The sequence below is a fragment of the Rhodnius prolixus genome, unplaced genomic scaffold (genome assembly GCF_049639745.1).
Source record: "Rhodnius prolixus isolate KJV_2025 unplaced genomic scaffold, Rpr scaffold_5, whole genome shotgun sequence".
Taxonomy (NCBI): Eukaryota; Metazoa; Arthropoda; class Insecta; order Hemiptera; family Reduviidae; genus Rhodnius; species Rhodnius prolixus.
In genome coordinates, this window is record NW_027411624.1 from 12,981,275 (window position 1) to 12,996,937 (window position 15,663).

The 15,663-nt window shown below is 35.5% G+C and overlaps 1 long non-coding RNA gene across 1 annotated transcript in view; it reads right to left on the bottom strand.

The window, feature by feature from the left end:
• The window catches only part of LOC141458295 (uncharacterized), a 117,387-nt gene that overhangs the window by 59,738 nt on the left and 41,986 nt on the right, over positions 1-15,663 (bottom strand). Inside the window, exon 2 of the long non-coding RNA XR_012460875.1 lies at positions 3,711-3,767. This is a non-coding gene — a long non-coding RNA (uncharacterized lncRNA). The remainder of the gene's footprint in view (positions 1-3,710; positions 3,768-15,663) is intronic.

The following is a 15,663-nucleotide window of genomic DNA, read 5'->3' on the forward strand; positions in this document are numbered from 1 at the left end:
AAACACAGGAAGATGATTAAAAAGCGGATATGGGACATTGCATCAATTTCTAATGGTATACATTAGCCATTAACACTGCGTTGCCAATGCTCGAACTTAGTCAGTTATTGCCAATGTGGAGTCATATTGACTCCATAATTTATTTTTTATATTGATCTCTATTTTAATAATAAAATTTGCATTAAAGGATGAGAAAGAATAGGAATTAAGAACGAAAAAAACAAATTTTGTCCACAAATCGGCTTTAACATTTCACGTAGAAGGAATTAACTTCCAACTTATGATCGCAGTAATTTCAGTATTTTCTAGAACCCTGATTGACTGCCTTCTGATCAGGGACTTTTACATTTTTTTGTAATTACATTCACTATTTTTACAATTACTGGGCGCTGTAGACACGAATCGGAAACCACCTAATTCGCTGAAAGTTTTTGCTGCAATTCTAACAGAAAATCAATTCTAGAAAGAGGCTTTTTTTGTTGTGCCTTGATACTTTCCATGAAAATTATGTAAATTTATCAAAAAATAAGCATTTAGGCAATAATCTGGAGTCCAAGTTAATAACAGAAAATCTACTTATATTACCAATCAGGAGTCGAAATAACTCCGATATATTTAAGTGTAATGCCAATCTAGAGTCAAAAATGACTCTTATGATTCAAGTAAACTAATCTGCAAAAAGAAACTAAGAATTCCACGGTTTTCAGCTCCGTGACTATCAAACGGTGAGAGAGTGGGGATAGCATATCTAAGAGCATTTTGGGATAGCTATGAGATGTGGGGGAAACAGAGACCATTCCTACTTTTTTTTGGAGTCAAATTGTCTTCGGATTGAAAATGTAGTGTTTAAACTATCTAAATACAGATAAGTAAGCAAGAATCATTCATATGGTATCTTTTATTGCAATTATGGTTTTTAAAAGACCAATTTCTACGTAGGAAAAATGGTGTAGCTCCTTATTTGGGAATTTTAGCGTCCCTGCGGGTATTCCAGCCATTAAATACAACAAAATTAATTGATAATATGGTTCTATGTTCGCAACAAAAAATTCCAATAATCGTACCACTTTATTACTGATCAGATGGATCATTTAATACGGATTTTCTTGAAATAATCTTGGGAACGATCACATCTAGAAAAAAAAAAGCATTTAATATTTTTGTTTTTCTAATAATCAATAAAATATAGAATTTTGTAGGATATATGCTTCTTTAGAATGAGGAGACAGTGTCAAGAAATGTCAATGAAATATAACCAAGATAAAAACATTTTAAGAAAAAATTAATTTCCTATATCCCTAAAAATTACGTAAGGGATTACGGAGGATTTATCGAATTGTACATGAACGCTGATTAGAACAATTTCTTACTAGACCCTTTAATTTTCACATACACACACAGAAAAAGTTTACTTCAGAATGTCTAATTGGAGGAAAATAAGCTGACGAGGACCTTTTTGCTGTAATTTGTGATGAAGAGTCTGCACACACAGAGAGAGGGAGCACATATAAGCACGATTCCCCTGGGTCTGGGGCTTGGAAAATGAAAAGGGTGTAGTACAGCCCCCCCCTATTTTTTTTTTTTTTTCATGTGCGCTTATAATTCCCCTTTGTTGTGGTCACGGAGTTTGCGACATACCGACAGAAATGCGTCGGGAAAAAAAGAGAGCAGAAATACACGAGGGGTAAAAAAAGAGTTGACAGAACTGTAATTAGGCGGTCGGAGCCTTCTCTGCTCCTCTGTGGACAAAAGTACCGCTCTGCCCATATGAAAACTCGCTTTTTGTAATATTAAACCAAATGGGAGAAGCTTTATTCTCAAAGCAGGACGAATGACTGCGACAGAAACCTACATATCTGCAGTGAGATATGGATTTTTTTTTTTATTTAATTGTAACACTTCAAAAAATGAAATTAGAGGCCTAACCACTAACCATTTCGTTAAGGTTTAACTCAATATTACTTTCTATTTTTTTTTGCGATGAATTTTGTTGCTTTGAATCACTTCTAAGGAGATTGTAGAAATGAAAACCAGGGTTTAGACAGAACAAAATTAAATTTTGTTAAATTCATCCTAGGGCTGATTCAATTCACAATCGGGTTGAACAAGCGAAGATATGGCGTACCTAACTTTTTTCGCTTCATTGTCACTATTTGTTTGAAATTGAAAATGAAATACAGAGATGCTGGATTCAGTGGAGATTGTAAAAGTGAGAAAGATGAGAAAAAGATTATAACGATGTTAGTGAATTATAGCAATAGTTACATTGAACATGGCTCCTATCACCACTGAAATGGTTCTTCTCCCCAGTGTGACAATGGCCTCCGTTTCTCTGATGGGTTGATCAGCTGGTTGTAGCTTAAACAGTACAGCATCTCTTAACAATTGACTGATCTTTGAAGTCGAAAGATATTTTTGCAACCAATACTTGCATTTGCAAAGTTTTATGAGCTACAATGCTTACTTTAATATTTCTGACCAGAAATAGAAGCCTATGCACTTGCAGTACGCTGAATATCTACAACTTTCTCAGCAGCACAGAAAATCATCACACTTTCGATTTCCCTAACACAAAGATACTTAAATCAGAAAACAACACACCAAAAAGGAAAGTGCTAGAAATGATATAACTTATGAAAGACAGAGTCTAAATTTCAAAAACTGACACCAACAATTTAAACAACATATACGCCAACTTACTGCAAAATACCTGACAATTGGCAACACTGACTTCCTTACAACCTAACACAATCACACACAGTCCATGAACAGACACGAAAGAAGACACTCCAACCCTCTAATGATGTAAAACAGTATATTGTAAATTAGGTAAATATTTTTGTAAATTTTTCGTTACATTGTACATATTCATTGTAATGTAATTAATTGGTAATATACTCGTAATTGTTAACACACTGTAAATATGTTCCACAGCCCTGAAGATGACCTAGACCCTAGGTCGAAAGCTCGGAATAATAAAGTTTATAATGACTGAAACTTGCAATAATTTTTCATCCTATTGAAACTATGATCCAGTCACCAAAAATAATGAACAGTAATTACAACTTTCTCATAACTTAGTAACTACTAACTAGTTATTAAATGAGGACGAATCCTCTAGCTAGCAACTAGCTGACACTGGCTGGGAAGTTCAAGTTAATTCGCTGTTCTTTCGGTCAAGTTCGCATAGTCTGTTACTTGGGACTCTTGGAAGTCCATTCTTCTAGGCGCAGATTATAGTTTGAGGTGTAACATTTCTTTTTTTTTTTATGATTTAAGGCGCGTCAACATCTGTTATTGGCGCCCGGAGCTTTTTCAGTGCAATGCCGGCCTCCGGACAGTGTCCTCTCTTGTTACAGACAACACTGTCCATCACCGGACAGTGAGCTGTAAGAAGCTCTTAGGAAGAGAAAATCTAAGGGTCAGCAGCTGGATTCGAACCCGGGACCTCCGCGTGCGAGTCCAGTATGCTGACCTCATAGCTAATCCCTTCCCTTGTAACATTTCTTATTTTTAATTTTATGTTGATATTGCAGTGTACGAGATTTCGTACATTTTTCTTTTTGTTCTTGTTTACTACATAATTACTAAATAAAAACAAGGGCGTGTGTTGGTGTAGTGGTCATGAGGTGGCTTAGTTAGTGGGAGATACCCAGTTCGAAACCCGCTAATGGCTAGTTTTTATTTAATAGAAAAATTTGTTTACTAACTATTAGCTTCCGCCTCCGTCCACGACGCCTAATTGGTAGCTGGACGTTAAGCTCCTCCTGAAAAAAATAGGTGATTACTTTACTTTTTACTAAACAAAAAACACTTTACATTTTTTTTAGCACATTACAAAGATACAAGATGTTAAACTAGGAGTATTTAACTAGGAGGACCAAAATAAAGTCTTTCTAGTCTGGGTACCTGGTCAATCAGGATATTAAGGAAAACGAAGCGGTAGATTTATTAGACAGGGAAGACTCTGCGGGACACTTCGTTGGCCCGGAGCCCTATTTTGGGGTCCCCAAGTGTCTTTAAGACTGCGGCCATCAACCTATGGGTGCAGAGTAGGTCTCAAGAGTAGTGGCTTGCCACCACGGGGCAGAGAAAAGCGAAGGAGTTCATCACGGGCTATTCACCAAGGCTGACTGCAGAATTAATCAGTCAAGGCTGTGGGGCTAATATAAGGATGATTGTAGGCCTATTAACTGGCCACTGCAGGCTCAGAAAACACATGCATCGCGTGGGCCTGGCAGATGAAATCTTTTGTAGGTTCTGTGTCAGTATGAGGAGGAGAAATCTGCACTCTGCACATGGTGTTTCAGTGAGAAGGGCTTGTCTGTCTAGGGATGTTACTCCTCGGGGAAGAAGAACCAAGGCCTGAGAGCTACACCCAGGAGCTGCTCTCTAGAATAAAGAGTCTGATTAAAAGGATAGGTTTGGAGAGCGAGCTTTAGAGTGAGGGGAGCCTCAATAGATCCAAAGGGGTCGCTGTGGCGTAAGCCTTAAGGGCCGCCCTACTGGAATCTTATCTTACAAGATACAACAATATGAGCTGAACATCTGATTGTGAATTAGCAGCAACATGATGAATGTTTGCAAGTACCATTTATTGTAGTTTTGTTGCTGATTGCAGACGTCTATTGTCAACTCTTAGCATAAAGATTACGTAAGCTAATAAGCAAGAAAACAATTATCATAATATTAGAACATAACCAAAAAACAAAATTGCAATTATGTCCATAAGTACAACAGCTAAATAAACTAAATTTGCTAATAGAGTTTATCAATAACAAAACTCAAGGAAAGAACCTTAAAGTCTACCCTAAAATATATCAACGTCTAATACTTTAGGCGCAACAGGGGTAAAGGAAACCTTAGGAAAATGAAAGAAATGAATATATATGTATATGTTTTCGGTTTTTTGTTTTATATAAAAGGAGACATTTTTACGAATTACACTGAAACTTGTTGGTAAAAAGCAAAAAAGTCTTACCGGTCCATTACAATATTACGTTGAAAGTGGAAAGAAAAATGAAGAACAAAAAAAGAAAAGAAATAGAGTTAAGAAGAAATAAGAACGAAGATGGTGGAAAGAGTTTAAAAAAAAAAAAAAAAAAATCTTATTTCTTGCGGTGGCCGGTAACTGGTTTGCATGGGGACCCTTCCCAAGTAATAACTCTATTGTTTCCATTAGGGGATTACAACTGGGCCTGCCCCATTTTCCACCGTCACAAAAAATACAATGTAAATACGCATAACAGACTTCCGCCACGGAATTGTTCCTCTTTATATTACCTCAACTTTACCGCACTGCCAGCTCAATTTCTTATAACAAACTCCATCTTTGTATCGCTTACTTTCGTGTCTTCTAAGAGAAAGTAGTTTCAATTGTAATTCGAATAACTTAACTATCCTTATTAGAATAAGGATTCAAGATTGACGAGGAATCGGTCAAATAAAAAACAACTCGTCTTTCTGCCAACGTTTCGACAAAATAAATTGTCCTCTTCAGGGTGTGGCTATGCGGGTTGGTTGAGTTACAGTATATATTGTTGAAACGTTGGCAGAAAGACGAGTTGTTTTTTATTTGACCGATTCCTCGCCAATCTTAAATCCTTATTTTAATAATTCACGGTCACGAGCCTATAACTATATTCATATCCTTATTATAACATTTCAACTAAAAAATAAATACATCTAAAGATAAGAACCAAAGGGGAAATGTGGAATGCGATGCTTTGTTACCTTCTAAGTCTACAGTTTCTTCAGTGGGTACCCATTAAAAGGTCTTCAAATTTGGCTACAAATTTATTTCAGAAATTTCAGAAGCCTGGTATCGTTATACGAAATGTATATTCTCCAGCGTAATATCCTAATGTTCAAAATGAATTGTATCACAGATTAATATGTTATTCGATTTCTTGTTCAAAAAATCATTTTTACAGAGCTCCATACATTAAAGAAGTCAAATCCAAGATTTATGCCTACATTAAATTGTGAAGACCCTTGTTTGAGAGAAACTTATTCAGTAAAAGGACACTTTTGGCCAACTGGAAGAACTATGTCAAGTTTAGAGAACATAGAAGAGTATTTAAGAGAACATTTTTTTTAAAAACTGAAAAAATTTGGTCAATAAAGCGTTACATCTTTTTTTTATCTGCCAAGACCTTATTGTGGCATATTCTAGGGTCACCTAGATCAGTCTTTCTCAAAGTACACGATGGAAGCTTACCGTAGGGCGGTAAAAGGCCCAGAGAAATTTGGGCAGTTTTGAAGCGGTTTAGGAAAAGGGCGATTGCTGATTTGTGTTTTTCTAATATTTTAAACTAAAATCAAAACCTGCCTACTTACAATACATCGATTATTTCGTGGTTTCGTTAATTTTGGGCTACAAAAGCCAATCCCTCAATTGTATCCCCGGATTGTGGTCGATTGTTCAACGATTTTTTGATAGCATTCTCATCGTCGTATTTGTCGTGAACGTGTATTTAGCGCTGTGGTAACGCTGCTCTACTAGAAAGAGAAATCGTTTTGCATGTTACCGAACGCGGTGACTTACGGCTGTTTTTTTGAGTAAATTCGAGCTTGATATTAACCAAACTTGTTAAAAATCATCAGATTCATCCTTCACATTAGATTAGTTTTAAAGTTTGAATTGAAATGTTAGTTTTAATTTGAATAAAAGTTTTCCTAAATATTATTTATATAAAGTTGCCCTTTTATTGCTCTCATTAGAACGGTCTCATTTAAAATGTAAGTACGAACTCAGAAACAGGATAAGACTCATACGGCACGCTGTAATTAAATTAAAGATTGCGATTGTGATTTTTAAGATGTGGTAAGTTAAAAATTTTAGGGGGCGCTTGAAAATAATTGATTCTCAAAATGGGGCGGTAGACGAAATAAAGTTGAGAAACGCTGTTGTAGATATATCAGATTTCTGTGTATCCAAAAATCAAAGCTGCTTGCTCCAATTTTCATTAAAAACTCAAAATTCCATTAATTACTTCTCAAGAGGAGAGTAGGAGGTAGTAAAAGAAATAGAACGAACCAAATACCCTGGAGGGAAATCACAGTAAGTCCTGGGGCCATGATTATACGGGAGTCAGAGGATGGTGTAGGAAAAGAGAAAGTTCCGTGACTTCATTAGGTTTTAAAAAATGGGCACAATCCTTCACAACAAAATCATGAATAATTTGGGCTAGTCTCGCAGGGATTGTAAAAAAAAAAAAAATACTATGAGGGTTCACTGCCAAAAACCTACCGCCCCCATCTTTTGCTTTTTTTTTTTATTTAGGTTAGCAAGGGCGGGCAGCCAGTGAGAAATGAGTTGTTGGCTACACCCGTCACACAGAGTTAACACCAACAGTAGTGCAGGAAGCAGTGGAAGTAGAAGGCGGGAGGAAAAGGAATAGAGAAAGTAAGATAGATAAAACAGCTTGACACAAGGAAGAAGGAAATATTCCTGCAAGGATATACTAGGAGGCGAGAAGGCGAGGAGAGAGAGAGACCAGAAGATGAACATCATAACTCATGTGAGAGAACTGTCTGCAGAGGCTAATTGGAGAGGGTGAACGACAACGGTGCGGGTGTCAGTGTCACGTCAATCTTCCGCCATGCGGGGGTGGTAATTTGTAAAGAACTATAACCACGGTCTCACTATTACTATATATCATTTATTTTTAGCCTGATGAAAGCAAAGCCCTCTTTACAATATTTTTGTTTTTTTGGGGGGCCCTCTAATTTTATTTCCTTTATTTTTTTTCACTCCTGTTTTTACAAGATTCTATTTTTAGTTTAAAGACTCAAAATTAAAAAAAAAAGTAAGTCCTTATATTCCTTTTCTAAATTCTAATTTTCAAAATTATACCGGAAGTACTTTAGTGAATGCTTTTTCTCAGTTTTTAGTTCATTTTTGGTTTCAAATATTTCCAAATCTCTAAATTTCGTATGCGCTAATCAATTTCCTAGATTAAACTACATGTAGATTTATACTTTAAGTCAGATCTATAGATTCCATATAGTTAAAGTCGGGTAGTTAGAATAGAATAGCTTTATTGGACAGAAATATTTATACAATTTTATATTAAATAAAAGGCTACAGAAAAACAAAAAGCATTTTCGGCTTGGTAAGCCTAGAGTTGCTGGTATATTTACATAACTGAAAAAATAATAATAAAAATATATAATTTTTTTTAAAATCGGATAGTAAAGTAATCGCCTATTTTTTCAGGCGGGGCTTAACGTCCAACTACCATTTACTAGGTGTCGTGGACGGAGGCGAATTGCAAACGTACTTTACTATTTCTCATTTAATCATTAAATAAAATCCAAGGCCAAGACCGGGAATCGAACCCAGTACCACAATGCAATATGCAGGTCTCGCCTCTTAACCCGCTCGGCTACCGTGGCGCCTCAAAAAGAAGTATACTCATAACAATATTTTTTTCTTGTATTTTATAAAACTTTTCGGTCATCTTTGTGTCTAAAATGCGAATACTTTAACGAATAGAATCAAATAATAAAAAAATTGTCTTATTTCTTAAATTTATTTCTGTTCATTTCATTTATAATGATATCTGTTCAAAAAATATATAATTTTTTTTAAAGTCGGATAGTTTTGGATGTAGTAATTCAGAAAAAAGGGAAAAAGTAATAAATCTTCATTAGTTTTGCTGGAAATTCCTTATTTTCTGTTCCTAACTTTATATTTTTATGCCAGGCCTCTATTATACGATACTTATTAGGAAGGCTAGTTTTAGATGTACAGATTCAGAAAAAAGGGAAAAATAGGAAATTTTCCTTTCTGTTAAATAGAGGTAAATAAAACCAACTATATTCTGGTACTATATCCTGCGGAATCCACTGATAGCTTTCCACTGAAAGCTAAACATTTTTTATTCTATAAAGGAATTTTAAATTTTCGAATCTTAGAACAAATATTTGTTAGTTTAAATTAACATTATTGGAGGCTAAAAAAACAAAAAACATTCAAACAGTAACTAAATCCTATCTAAATACTTTTCTTAGAAAAAATAATAGTAGATTTTTGCCATTTATGCATATGTTGCAGAATTGCAAGAGAAAGTTACTTTGTGCATTTAGATTCCTAAACACTCAAATTTAACGGAAGATAGAATATTGCTAAGTTTCAATACTGTTTTGATCTTATGGAGCTAGCTTTTCTCTAGTAAATAGCGGAAGATGGAATATTGCTAAGTTTCAATACTGTTTTGATCTTATGGAGCTAGCTTTTCTCTAGTAAATAGCGGAAGATGGAATATTGCTAAGTTTCAATACTGTTTTGATCTTATGGAGCTAGCTTTTCTCTAGTAAATAGCGGAAGATGGAATATTGCTAAGTTTCAATACTGTTTTGATCTTATGGAGCTAGCTTTTCTCTAGTAAACATTCAAAGTTTTACAGAAGATTTATTATTTAGAACGATAAAAGTGTATTATAATTTTTCTTAAAATGAGTGTTTGCCAAAACATTAAACATTTCATTATAACTCATTGATTGACATTATCTCCAAGGAATACTGTACGCCTGTTTGTCTCAGACTACGAAACATTAATTTCCTATATCCTATAATATCCGCAGCTAAGTGAGTCAATTAGTCTAGAATTGTTTGGAATTAATTAATTAATAATCCTGTTGCCATAACTCAGATGATTTATTGGGATTCTCCAGTGAATAAGTGACACTTGAATACATGGGTGCCTGTAATAATAGTAGATAAAATAGGTGGCAGTGGCTGTGTATAATGAACTATAGCTGAAATATTTTAACAGCCTCTCTATCCAAGCTGCATTCAACAATACTGCGTCTCGCAGCCTGTAAGCTTGAGGAAAGGTGGCTGTTTTGATATTTTATTGCGGGATAGTTATTCTTTCCGTTCTTTCCCCAACAAACCTCACATTTACTAAGTCTTATCTTGATTGGCGGCATTTGATTCATGAAAAACTCTCTTTGAATCAAACTCATTCATCTGAAAAGCTTCAATCAGAATGGTTTTAGTAGAACGTTTTGATCAGCTAGAAGGGATTTTTTTTTAACCAAACCACTCCAAAACCAATTATACGTTTTCCTCAAGGTTATTGTTGTGATTTTTAAAGTACACGTGCTTTGCTTTGCTAATTGCTTCTTTAAAGTGTCAAAAATACCTAGGCGCTGTACATTCACAGCGGCAGCAACTTAAGAGCGAAATTATTCCTTCTTATAGCGTTGCAATGAATCCTTCGGTTTCCTTTCTTACTTCTTGCCACTGGCTCTGGCAACAACTCCTGCTGAAGAGAGTTGGGTGAACTGAATCTTCCTGAGCTTATTCAGTCTCTTCTATAATGAAAATCAGGCTTCTTTTTTTTTTTTCATAGAATTGCTCATTCTTTTGCGACGAATAGAATCTGATGCCTTAGGATGGCGCATTAGAACGAGCTCATGCATGCTATTTCTTATAAATCTAAAGATTTTTTTTGTTAAATATTGTTTAAATTAGTATTATGATTATAAATTTGATGACACTGATGTCTTACATCCGGGGCTTTCTTAAATTTTGATCAGGATTTACTAACGGGTATGCTGATAACGAATAGAAGCATCATGTTCTCCAATAATCTTTGCAGACCTTATGCTTTTAAAGTGAGTGTACGGTTGACAATTTTAAATCTTGGGACATTAGTGGTGCATAAAATGTGGTAACCGCTGAAGGAAGAACATTTGAGGATTGAATGTGGAAACTGTTATTTTTAAGTTGTTTTTGAGTTCAAATACTCGAGAACTCTCTGATCCAATTGGTAAAACAGTTCTGCAAAAGACATCAAGTACGATTGTGGCCGGGCATGGATGCTAAGCGGCATTTCGGTCAATGTTTGCCAGAAAAGCGAAAGTCTCCATGCATCTAGAACTGTGATTAGAACAGTGCTGAAGCTTGGGCTGTACGATGCTAAAGCTTGGACTCAGAAGAACATCGTCTGAATTATTGGAAACTGAGGTTCTGCTAACCATCTTCGGTCTAATAGTAAAGAACAGCGTGAACTAGGGCCAGGAAAAATAGAGAACAAAAGTTGGTAGCAGTTAAATCTATACGTATGATTGCGTTAACTAGGGCACCTGATATCTTATGGCCAAAGATACTGGAAGATGGATCAGGGGCAATAAGATTCCGCAAGGAAGACCAAAGATGAGATGGCTGCTATTTTGTAAAGTAGCGCTCATAGCACTTTGTAATAAGGCAATGGAGAAGGAGACAAGCGACTGAGATGCCTGAAAGGAAATCTTGAAAATCATGTATAGATCCTAACGCCATGGAATAGAGTTTGTATTATTAGGATGGGATGGATGCAGGAGCCACCAAGATACCAGAAATACCCTGCGCCCTAAGGAAGTGCCAGTAAAGTTACATTTTGGTACGAGATTCTGCAAAATCAGCAGGAAACTAATAACTTTTATTCAGAAGAAGAATTTGAAATTTTAGAATCTTAGAACAAAATGTTCGGTAGTTGAAATTAACATTAATAAAAACTAAAAACATAAACCATTCGCAGAGTGAACTAAATCACAATTTAATATGTACAAAGAGCTAATTATATTTTTATGATGTTCCTACTACCCAGAATGCAATAATAATAAATAATAAAAAAATAATTAATGTAGGTAGAATTCCCTCCGGTATTTGGTGGTAACAGAAAATCTAATACTTGCAATAATAATTATTTATAACGTCAGGTTAGTTGGATAACAGCCACTACCGGCCCCCTTTCTCTAATATCTGTATTAGCTGTGCCGCCGACTAAATTATTCATGACTCACTAGTGAGAGAAGGTTGTATGGGGGTAGTTTTCGTAAAAAATGGGATCCATTTTTTAAACCTCACCCAGCTGAAAAATTCGCCATTTAAAGTATAAATCATCTTGTTGTTTTTTTTCTGTCTAAAGTTCATTCAGAGGAGAGTAATGGTGCTAGTTTGGTTTAAAATTACCGTTTGGTGTATTTTCCATTTTGTTACCCTTTAAATATCAAATAATTAAAATAAAAAAAGAGGTTTTTATTATTCAATTATTTAATTATTGAAGTGACTATGCTGTAATAATATTGATGATTGCGTCAATACCGTAGTTAATTCCTTCATCACATCAAGAATTCATCAAAAACTTATCAAGTCGCCGCTAAAGATCTTCCTCTAGAAACGCACATGTACAAATCTTCTGTAGGGAATTCTTTGTACGCTTTGAATAGGAGAATGTCTCCGATTCCCAATTTAAGTCTCCAGCTATAGGCACATGTCGGCAGCATTGCCTCGTCTAGGAAAAGTGACATCATAATAAGTTAGCCTCAACTGTTTCATCATTCATCTAAATGGAATTTCACGATGCGCTATTCATTCGCTTGTTCTCCAGTAAGTAATTTTATTTGGCGTAATTCAAACAAATGAAAAATTCAATTGGTGACTCTGTTGGTACCATTTTGTGACTCAGTGAATCAATTTTTGCTACTGCAATAACATATTGCACTTTAAAATCTTCACAGACACTCCTTTTAATATAGCCCTATCATTCTAACATCGCAGCAGCATGCACACTTCTGTTTAATTATACATGACTTCCTGTAATGTGTTAATTGACAATTAAAGTTGGTAGAAGTACTGTACCTCCCCCGTTGATCAGCTATTAAGTTTCATTACCTTTAGGAAGAGGAGATTGGCCGGGAGAATTAGACATGGAAGGCTGGATATATACATAGCTAGAGGGAGGGTTGTACAACTCATGTGCCCGTGACATGTGCTCCTACTAAATGGGGTAACTAGCATTAGGAAATTAGGTATACCGTATTTACCTGGCAGGTGTTAGTGGCGTACTAATTGTCCATAACCTTTCCCTTTAACTCTTGCCGAACCCTTTCTTTAAAGTATTTTAATTATTATTCAAATTAAAAGAGGGGATACAGGCGTTGCTTTGCTTCCCTAACAACAAGTTTTAATATAATTCAGTGATCCTTAAACACATTTACAGGTTGGGTTTTAATTTTGCTGGTACTTACTAAAATTGTTTTCTTATTCAATCATCTGGTTTCCGCTAGCTGCATCTTTCTTTTTGAGGAAAAATTTTCAAATAAATTGCGCTCATTGTTTGGTATCAATCTCTCGTGATTGTTCTACGGTGTTTAAAAAAAATTAATTTAAAGGCCAAGAACTTGCATTATTCATCTATGACAATTTATACCTATTAATTTAAGTTTTTTATTTTTTATTTCTTTTTTGTCGAAACATAAGATTGTTTCCCTCGCCCGTGCTTCAGTCTTTGGCCTCCTCGAACTTTTCCACAAATCATCTCTCTAGATTGCTGCTACCTTCCCAGCATCTTAGGATAGGATGATCTAATCATCACGCCTCTCAGATTCAGTCCAGCTTATTAATTATAATTCAGAAGTTCGCCTGTAGTCCATCCTATCGGTCATTTCCTGTGCATCTTAATCTGTCAAACTTAACAACTTGGATGACGCCAATCAGGAATCTTCCATCAATAGCAAACAGCAAAATTATAACAAAGAAAATAAGAAAATGATGATTGGTTGCTTAGGTCAACTCAAGGCTGGTTAAGACTGTCTGGGTGCCCTGGCGGAAATCAGTGACCAAAATAAGGTTTTTCTGGTGTGGGTACCCATTCAGGGTATATAAGGGAAACGAATTGGCAAATTTGTTGGCCCGTGAAGGCGCTGTGGGAGACTTCGTTGGCCTGGAGCCTTATTATTTGGGGTTTCCAAGTGTCTTAAGAGGGCGGCCTATTAAACTATGCGTGCAGAGGAGATCTCAGAAGTGGTGGTTGGCCACCAATTGGGCAGAGACAGGCGAAGGAGTTCATTATGGGGCTTCTCTCCAAAGGCTGACTGCAGATTTAATCTGTCAAGGCCCTGTGGTTATCAGGATAATTGTAGGCCTAATAACCGGCCACTGTAGGCTCAGAAAACACATGCACTGCATCGGCCTAGCAGATGATAGGCTTTGTAGGTTCTGTCAGGAAGAGGAGGAGGAAACGGCACTCTGCACGTGTTGTGTCAGTGTGAGGGGCTTGTCTGGCTAAGGATGTTACTCCTCGGGGAGAAAAAACCAGGGTCAGAGAGCTTTACCCAGGAGCCGCTCTCCAGAATTAAGATTCTGATTAAACGGACGGGTCTGAAGAGTGAGCTCTAGAGTAGTGGGAGCCACAATAGATCCATGGGTCGCCGTGGCTTAGGCCTTCAAGGCCACCCTGCTAGAATCTATCTATCTATCTATCTAACAAAATAATATTAGAGATAGAATAATCGTAGAATAGACACCAATATTTTAAATCAAAAATTCAATTTTACCGACCAACCGAGTCAAAGTGGCAGAAAAATTACATACCTCCATTGTCATCTGAACATAAGTGTAATATAGTGTGTTCACAACATCGGATCTTCGCATTGGAATAAATGGATTGGATGAATAAATAATATAATAACAATTGTTCAAGACCTAAATCGATTAAGAAATAAATTGAATAAATATTTTAATTCATGGGAAAGGGAAGGAAAAGACTATAATGTAAGCAACCCACAAGTTTTTGTAAGAAATTTGTCTTCTCCAGGACATGGAATTCATTAGCTCATTTCTTATAGAGACGGTCATGGAGAAGAAGTAGTGATGGTAAGCAAACATAGTGCGACGGCTAATCTACATTAGCACAAAAAGCCAGTAATGCTTGAATTTATCACTAAAATTTTTGATGTTTTAGGGAAAAATTTTACTAGCAAATGTATTTGTATTCTTAGTGTTCTTGTCCAGTGACTCTATTAACGGTCAATCCTAACAAACCCCTCCAAGAAAGAAATCATACACACATTAAATCATCTGGTAACAAACTAAATCCACCACCAGTTTACAAATTTAATGCGATTAAATGAAGATTTAACAGGGGTTAAAGTCCAGCGGAAGTTAATGGTTTACAAGGAGATTGAGGTTTAAGTCCACTTGAGTTATTGGCTAGACTAGAAGTAGAAGACCCTTAAAGCTACTGGTAGCTTTAAGTAGCTGCTGAACAACAAATCTACGAGAGTTCAGTTTCCATTCCAGACACTTGGGCAATACGTGACTTCTTATACCCACTACTCTTTAGATTCTTTAATCAGAATCAAGAATCCGTTGTACGGTTAATCATTTGTCAAATTTTTGGAAAGTGACACGCACTTAATAAATTCAATAATTTTGGATTAACAATCGAACAAAGGTAATTACTAATTACGTTATTCTGGATCAACAAGCAACTTAGAAAAAATAACATTACGTAGTTAGTAAAAAACTTATTTTGCTAACTTCGTGATAGCGCATTTTGTGATTATTTTTTTTTTAAATCAACAGCTGCTTGAATATTTTTATGAATTATTTTTAAGAATAAATATATAATTAAGAATGTAATATTAAGAATATCATCAACTCTCCACCAACATTTAGATAATTATCCATGACTAAGTGATATTTTTTTGTAGTCTTGATGAATGTGGTAAAACTAGTTGGCCAAAAACTATTATGTCTAATAATTTAATGTCCTAAATAAGTATATAATTACTCTTATATAACTCAAGTTTTAATTTCTACCAAATGCCACAATGAATACAGCTTGCTTCATTTTAATTTTTTAAAAGCCACAAAGGTGTTGTT